Genomic DNA, 8800 nt, shown 5'->3' with positions numbered 1-8800 from the left:
GTAAAACTTTCCTTGAGCTGAGAAAAGTGATTTAAAAATCCATGACGTCATCATAATGTAAAGTCTATGGGCCAGCGGGGGAAACACTACTGCGCATATTCAGCGGGCCACACAATGCGGAAGCAAACCCGGAAGCTAGAAACTTCTTTTGGCATATGCGCCAGGCGAGCAATTCCTATAGGACTGAATGGGCGCCATTTTTAGTCCAGTATCCAGCTCTTATAATACATCCATGGTAAATACACACATATCTAGTAAAATACTCCTGTACCAATACCTAAAGGACGTTATCTGTTGATATTTTAACGAGATGGTTTGATTTAGACGCTACTGGAGTCGATGTCCTGGGATTTTGGCGCCAGCTGTCGACCACTGTGTTCTCAGTTGCATAGCAAGGTAATGTTAGCGTACATAAAGCCACACCGTGCTGTTGTACTTTGTTACTAGAGAAATGATACAGGTTTTAAATTAATTTGAACTCTGTTTGAAGGTAAACGACAGTGTGTTGAGTTGCACAGTCTCCAGGAAGTTGGTGGGTCTGGTGAAACTTGTTGAAGTGTAAATGTCCTTTACAAGTATACGTTGTACATTCACAGGTTCTTTTTGTGGGTTTATGGTTGTTAAATATGTATTTATCTGGTTCTATTTTATGTTTTCTGTCGGTTGTCACAGCCCACTGCCGTATTTTGTTTTTGTTATGTTTCTTTTAAATCATTTTTTGTGTTAAATCTGCCACAAGCTGTGAAAACACATGAGCTGCTCTCTAAAAGGACTCAGTAGCTTACACACTCTGTTAAAATGACCTGCTGCAAACGTGGTCAACAATAAAATTAAGTAATTGTGTCCTGTGTGGCATCTGATTCCACACATGGACATCATAAGACCATAATTCACAATTCATAATCCTTACATGAGTAAGGATTGAGTTGTTTGTTGAGAAGTGCTGTAGCTGTAGGGAGGGAAGAAAGCTTAAAGCGGTTGTTTTCACATTTGCCGGTCTGTATCCTCTACCTGAAGGTTCATCTTCAGAATACACAATGTGTGAAGAGTCCTTCAGAATTCTGTGTGCACGTCTGACAACATTTCTCTCATAAATAGTGTGAAGGGACGTGTGTTCTTTCTTCACCGTCACTTTCATGCTGTTTTCACCGTACTGTCAATACTTGATTTTAACTGGACTGTAAGGTTACCTTGATGCTTTCTTTGTTGCTGTCCTTAAATATTTCGGACAAATGAAACTTTGAACAAGAAATGCTGCATCTCCTTTCATTTCCAGGCCAGATCATAAATGATACTGATTTTCATGCATTTCCAAAAGACTGAAGATGCAAAAACAGATCCAGCTCAGTAATGTAGGTAATATACTTTTTAAAAGTGTTATAAATCCATGAAATAAAACAGAACTCAGAAAATGAAATTCAAACTTTTTTATGCATCATTCAGCCTCCTCCTCAGCTCCACTGTGCAGATTTTTCCTGAGTAGTTCCTCTCAGGTTGAAGGATGTTAAACCATAAAATCAGCCTCTATAGTGCTTTGCTGGTCGGTGTGAAACCACTGCAGACTTCCTGGTTGGAAGTTCAGGTGTTTGAATATTTAATGCCTCTCTGCACAGGCAGCTTTTGAACATTTGGATGGAAAGCAGAGGGAAAACTGTAGGAAGCACGTCTCACTTCTCGTTGAAAAGCTTTTCTCTTTTGCACATTGTGTTATCTAATATATTTGACCCTGTGATGTTAATGCTCTTTGTCCATAGAGAGCTGTATAAACAGGGTTTCTGAACCGTTAATGTGTTTCTCTCTAACTTTGACCTAAAGTTTGATTCTGCATCGTTTCATGCTGTCAGGAGATGTTCCGCAGCTTTTTTATTCTATCTGTATATTCCAGGAATTCTTTGAAGCTTCATCAAACTAATATTAAGTTTTATTTTTAGGCGGACATGAAGGTGAGAACATTATTTTCTACATGTGGACACCTGGGAATACATGATGGCTCTTATTCCATGGACACTTACCAAAGGAAAAAAGAGAAACTGTACTTAAATCATTATTTAATTTGGGATGTGACTAACTAATCTAACTGTAAGGGTAAGTATTGTTGCTATGGCTACCTGCAGTTTAATTCAGTACACATTAAGCACTGCAGACTAGCGTTGCGTCTGCATACTGTGTACTACATACTCATTATGTGTACTATTGGTCAACATACTGTTGTGTGAATTAACAGTAGGATGCATCTTTTTGGACGCGCTGAGCTGTAATTATCACGTCACTCCCTGAGAGCCTCCTTGCCTCCTTGGAAGACGCGTAACCATGGCAACTCATGGCAACCATAAAGTCTGAACTAATTTAAAAAATATATTATGCCTAGCTAAGTGTAACCTTACTTAAATTGAAGCGTTACTGACATTATGCCAAAGCTGCCCTGGTTGTTGTCCGCCATTGTCTATTATGATTGTTGTTGTCACTACTGCATTGCATTGTGGGATATTTATGCCAACGTAGTGTCCAGTGCCTGCATACTGTAATGTTAGTATTAATAGTATGTACTTCACGTACAATTTGTTTCATACTAAGGTTACTAAATCTCACATTCTGTTTTATCGTACTAAATAGCATGTTAGTGTGGAGTTTTCAGACACCAGAACTTTGAGTTGTTCCCATAAATGACTGAACAGACCAATCAGAAAGAAGGATTTTCCGTGGCCCACGTCATGATGTCACTTCCTGTCCAGTCTCTGTTCCACTAGCTCCTGTAATTCAATATAATCTGCAATTCGGTGTTTCTTTCATCGGTCTTTCTGAAAAAAATCGAAAGGTGTTTACTTCTAAGAAAAACTGGCTCCACTAAAGCACTTCAACTATCAGAAGTTGAAACTTCTGTGATTTTAAAGTTAAACAACAGTTACTTTGCAAGCGCAGAAAAAACTACAGATCCCATGAAAAAACTACAAGCGTGGTGGTGCAGGTACTCGCATCATCGTAACTTGGTTTCATCCATATCCATAAAACCTCCCAACAACACTTTCTTCTATCTTCTTCACTGTCTTTCTAGCTGTAACCTCTGCTGTCTGAAAACATCTTCACTGTTCAGGATTCTCTGTCCTGCTGTTGAACTAACCACAGACACTCAACTTGTCCATAGTCTGCTTAGTCTGTCAAGCTGTGACGTTTAACCCACGATGGTGTAGGGCTTATGCAGAGATGTTGGATGTAGGAGTGTCTCCCTATCGACAGCTTGTCAGAAGGTACAGATCTTATTTATATATCACCTTTCATACAAGAAATACAGGTCAAAATGCTTTACATTAAAGAAATTACATGCATAAAAATAAAACAAATAGAGTATATAGAATGCATAATAATAATAATAATAATAATAATAATAATAATAATAATAGAATAAAAGTAAAGAAAATTGTAAGAACACAGATAAAAACAGAACTTTTCCACCACTCTTTCCCCCCTCTTTGATCATGAAATCAATATCAATTATCTACCCTGTAGAATTTATAAAATCATGTAAAAGATAACATTTAAAAACAAGCGCAGTGGTCCATAAGTGCAAAGCAAAGTGCAAAAAAATCTATCAGTAGTTTATTAAATAGCTTTGGGGCATAATTGATAAAAGCTTCATTCCCCGATTTTCTTTCTGCTGTTGCTGGAAACCTTCAGTTAACCAGCAGTAGATGATCACAGTCGTCTTGAGGGCAAACAGGTAACAAGGGAGTTAGCAAAGTAGCTTGGTCCTGGTCCATGAAGGGCTTTGTAGATTAAGGAGGAAGACCTTAAAGTCAAGTCTAAATGTTACAGGAAGCCAAAGCAGAGCAGCTAAAACTGGACTAATGTGTTCTGGGCTTTAGAACAGAACAGAGTAGCCTACTGAAATGAAATATTTTACTCAAGTAGAAGTAGTTTACTCTAACTTAAATACATGTAATACTAGCCTACTATTACTCAAGTATAAGAGAGAAGTATTTAGGTGCTTCAGAATGCAAATCATAAAGGTTTTGTGCCTGGATTCATATTACAGGGTATCCAAGTGTGTGGAAAATGTTTGAGGCCCTGGACCTGCTCCACTCAGAGGTGGAGCAGCGTTTTAACGAGGAGGGAATCCAAAGGGCTCTTGGGAACTGACACCAGAGTGGCTAAGCCTGGAGTTGGACATGCTTGGAGATACGTGTAAGGGGTGTGATGTCGCCACCATCCAGTCTGTCCTCCAGGACCTGCAGCCACAAACCTGAAGCATGCTGTCGGAGAAAGGCTCATGAAGCTATTCTTGTCGCTCCCAATCTCTGTCACAGCATCACATCGCTCTTTCTGGTCCCTGCGTAGGCTGAAGACCTGGAGACCATGACGCAGGAGAGACTCACCAACTTGGCAATAATCAATGCTCATAGTGACATTTCGGATGTCAGCAATGTTCCCACTCTGATGAAAGCTTTTATTAGAGGGACAACTGAGAGAAGGTCTACTTTTAGCAATGCATGAGACAAAGTGAGATGGCCTGTATGCAGCGGTGGGTAGAGAACAAGAGTAAAAGTATCCTGCAGTTACTCACATAAGAAATTACTCAAGTAAAAGTAAAGAGGATTCTATTAATATATCATAATCAATCCACCTGACTCAGATGTTTATACAGTTTGTAGCCTACGTTTGTTCTTCATAGACTAAATAAGCTTTTAATATGAAAGTGCAATGCAGGCTGCTTACCATCACTAGTGGCATAGTGTCTGTGCACTACTGGATTAAACCGTATGCACACATAACAGCTCATTTTGGTCAATGCAGGGAAAATGCATAGTAGATAATAGACTAGTTGTAACAAAGGTATAAATGGCAAATGTAGCGAAGTACAAGATTTAAAAATACTCAAGTCAGAAGTAAAAGTACAGTTGTGAAAAGTGTCCAATCCGTTCACTAGCTGAGCCACCTGAAGGTACCTATTTTTTCTATTTTCACCTATTTTCATTTTTTGTTTCACACAATTTATTTTTGCGATATGACACAATATGTAATCGCCAGCCTTCATTCTCTCCTTCAAGTAGGCTACAAATATCTGTACTTTCGAGGGCCTATGATTTGCCTAATAAGGTTTCATGATTGATATGAGCACGCGTGACATAGATTCTGCCTCTTTACTGTCATAATAATAAAGATGCTTTGTGAACATCTAAATCTTACCTTCTAGTTTTATTAATAGCTTTATAATTCTCATTAACAGCTCACTCTGTGTCGGACAGCACTGTCCAGGGTGGGGCGCCATGAAAGAGGTGATAACGATGCGACGGATGAAGTAGTCCATGCTCCATAACCCCCAAATATTTACAACACTCCTTTCCAGAAAACAGTCCCAACGTCCCCGGGCTTATGGGAAATGACCTGTGTGTCATGAGATCTCGAGTATTATCTCGTCAGATGACACTTTGACTGTCGTCTTTATAAAAAAGCATGATGCGATGAATGATCTCATTTGTTTGGCTGCGCTGTAAACTGATACACCAGTTGCTCTTCTTCCGTTGTATTTGAGAGACATTTACAGCTTAAGGTGTGTTTTCTGCTCTGAGGTCAATTAGACTGTCATTTATTATTAAAACGCACTTTCTTTTATCGCCTCTAACCACAGATGTCATCAAATCAACCAGGATTTAAAGCTTAAGGATTACGGGTTTGAATGGTTGGATGGTTGGTTGGTGGTGCAACACAAGGCTGAATGTTTATCATCACATCTTCCATCCGACTGTAGGAATATTTCACTACAGCAGAAGAGAAAAAAAGAAGAGAAAGAAACAGATTTACACGAGAGAGAAAAGAGAGCAAGGAAAGGAAAGTTTGACAGCTGAGCTTCAGGGGATCTACCCTGAGGAACTGAGTCAGCTACCACACACACACACACAAACACACACACACACACACACACACGCACACACGCACACCGAACACCGAAAACACACTGACTGATCCGCACATTGAGTCTCGTATCACCACAGGGGGTTGACAAAAATCCATCATGACACACCCATTGCCCATTGACTCAAAATAGGCTTTGAAGCAGAACCATGCTGTCTGCACGCACGCACACACACACACACACACACACACACACACACACACACACACACACACACACACACAAGTTTGCACAGCTATCCTTGTTAGGACATTGCACTGACTTTCATTCATTGTGGACAGTTTAACAATAACCTTAATCTAACCTCAATTCACATCTTACCCCCTAACCCAAACCAGGACCTCAGAAATCACATTTTGCCTCATTAGGACCTGGTTTTGGTCCCCATAAGGACTAACAAAAACGCACACACACACACACACACACACACACACACACACACACACACACACACACTCACACAGAAAAAGAGTGCTGACAGCTCTGACTGCCTCTCTTCTGCTGTCACAAGTTTATCTCGACGAGAACTTCAGAGAGAGCGAGAGAAAGGAAACGGCGGTGTAATACAAAGAGGTACAGAGAGAGGCGGGGGGGGGGGGGGGGGGGGGGGGGCAGGAGGAATTAATGACATAAATTAGGAAACAGAGAGAGAGAGAGAATGTACATTAGATTATTGGCTGCATGAGCCAAACATTTACACTCTGAATTTGATGAATTTGACTACACATCAGTATCCTGCAACCATTAATGAGTTCAGACTCAGACCTCAGACTGTGTTTCTAGGTTGCACCAGAGTAACTAGTTCTCACATATCCTTATTTAGAGTAACTCTGTCTCTTAGAAATTATGTTTATTTACAACTACATTGCGTTTGCAAATGTAAAATCGCTGCCTGGAATATGTTCACAAGCTACATATTTTCATTAGATTGTTAAAAACCGATAAAAACCAATCCAGTGTGAGATGAAACACGATGGAATTCAAAAGAAATAAAAGACAGTTCAAAGAAAATACAAACTCAAGTAAAATCAGGGAAGGCTCCCTGATAAAAGTCTGTTTTAAGAAGAGATTTAAAAGAAGTGTCTGACTCAGCCCTGACTGCAAACCCTCCGTCCCCTCCAGTTTTCAGCCTCTGGAACAGATAAAAGACCTCTGCCTGAGGTTTGGTTGAAGTTAGTGAAAGATTGTGGTTCCATTTAAATGTTAAAGTGGACATATTCTGCACATTTCCAGATCTGTATTTATATTCTGGGGCTCTACTGGAATATCTTTGATGATTTACCCTTAAAAACTCCTTATTTATCTTCTACTAGCTCTTTATGCAGCCCCTCGGTTCAGCCTCTGTCTCAAACAGGCAGTTTTAGCTCCTGTCTCTTTAAGACCCGCCTCCTGATGAGCCCACTCTGTTCTGATTGGTCAGTTTCAGGAAGCTTCCAGAGGCTACGTGAATGAACTATAGTAGCAAGATTTCACTTGTTTTTCTCCTTCTTTACTCAAAATATATACTTCTCAAATACATCCGTACATGTTCAAACCAAAATCCAAAATATGAGAGTGGACAACACATGGAGAAACTTTAGCAACAGCTCATCAGCAAGCTAGAAAAAAAATGTTGCAAATGAAGTGTTAAGAGCAGGTTGAAGCCCTGGCTTTCGACTTGCAGGCAGCATTTTTACATATGTTCACCTCAAGTTTTGAAACTTTGACCCTGTTTAACTTTATAACACTATATAATAATAATATGTCACCATTAAAGGGCCAGTGTTTAGGATTTAGCGGTATCTAGTGGTGAAGTTGCAGATTGCAACCAACTGATTCTGCTCTTTATTGAACAAGGGGGAATTAGGACTAACTCTAACTGGTTAGCTAGGCATGCTAACATTGGCAGCTTACGTTGGATCAGACAGTTCATTCCTTACATATTTGCTCTTGTGGTTAAGTTTGGAAAGCCAAAGCTTTGTTTAGATCCTTGTTTCCTGGCTAACATACTTGTTTGTCTCTTTTGGTTTGGTTTGGATCTGAAGGGCTACATCTCTGTTCAGGTCCAAGACTGGTACTTTAAACAAGTTTTTTTTTTTTTCCTTTCATCTTCCTTTTTTTACACATCTCTGCAGAAATTTTTAGTTGTTTGGAGGGAACAGCTCTGTGCATCTGAGGTCACGACCACAGCTGTCACACTGCTGAGAGATGCACTGTCTGTGTGTGTGTGTGTGTGTGTGTGTGTGTGCGCCTGATAAAAAAAGAAAGCGAGTTTAAAGCCACGAAGGTCATTCAAAATTTAAACTCCATTTACAGTGCTGTTGTACTGTCACAGAGAATACGATCAGTAAACACACACGCACGCACACACACACCTTTTAGCCGATGCTGTAAAGACCAGATATTGGGGCTGACAGCTTAAAAAGGTTTCAGTGTCAGAGGCAATACAAAACTAAGTTACACCTTCAGAAACCCACTGGAGCGCACGCAGATGAACATACACACAGAGGATTACAGTCTCAGCAGTGTGACAGCTGTGGTCAACTCTCTGAGCGATTTCATAAAAACAAAACATAACAAAAAAAAAAAAAAATGCAGCCATGGCACAAAAACTGACATTCACAAAAATAAATTCTTCCGCCTCAAAGCTACCAGAAACATTCAGATCCTTTAAGGCATTTAAAGAGACGTGTTACTGGGGAACAGGAATTGTTTAGACTTTGTCCTGTTGAAGCAGACGACCTCTGCATGTGATGTCACAGCTGGAAAAACCAATGATACTCCATATCGTCACATTCCTAAAATAATGGCCTGAGTCAGTTTTTCAGGTTTCTCAGAAAACACAAAAAAATCATCACGGTGTGCACAGGCTGCCTCTAGACACTGCATAACAGGCATACCTTAATACTGGTC

General features: G+C 39.9%; 1 long non-coding RNA gene across 1 annotated transcript; it reads left to right on the top strand.

Annotated features, from left to right (window-relative positions):
* Nucleotides 1-278: 278 nt before the first annotated feature.
* On the top strand, nucleotides 279-4107 carry LOC122975191. The gene is made up of 3 exons (XR_006400593.1): nucleotides 279-396; nucleotides 1932-2085; nucleotides 4031-4107. It is a non-coding gene; the product is annotated as an uncharacterized LOC122975191 (long non-coding RNA).
* Nucleotides 4108-8800: the final 4693 nt, after the last annotated feature.

The sequence above is a fragment of the Thunnus albacares genome, chromosome 23, assembly GCF_914725855.1.
Source record: "Thunnus albacares chromosome 23, fThuAlb1.1, whole genome shotgun sequence".
NCBI classification, from domain to species: Eukaryota; Metazoa; Chordata; class Actinopteri; order Scombriformes; family Scombridae; genus Thunnus; species Thunnus albacares.
Note: the sequence above shows the minus strand (reverse complement) of the source record. Positions and strands in the feature narration are given on the sequence as shown.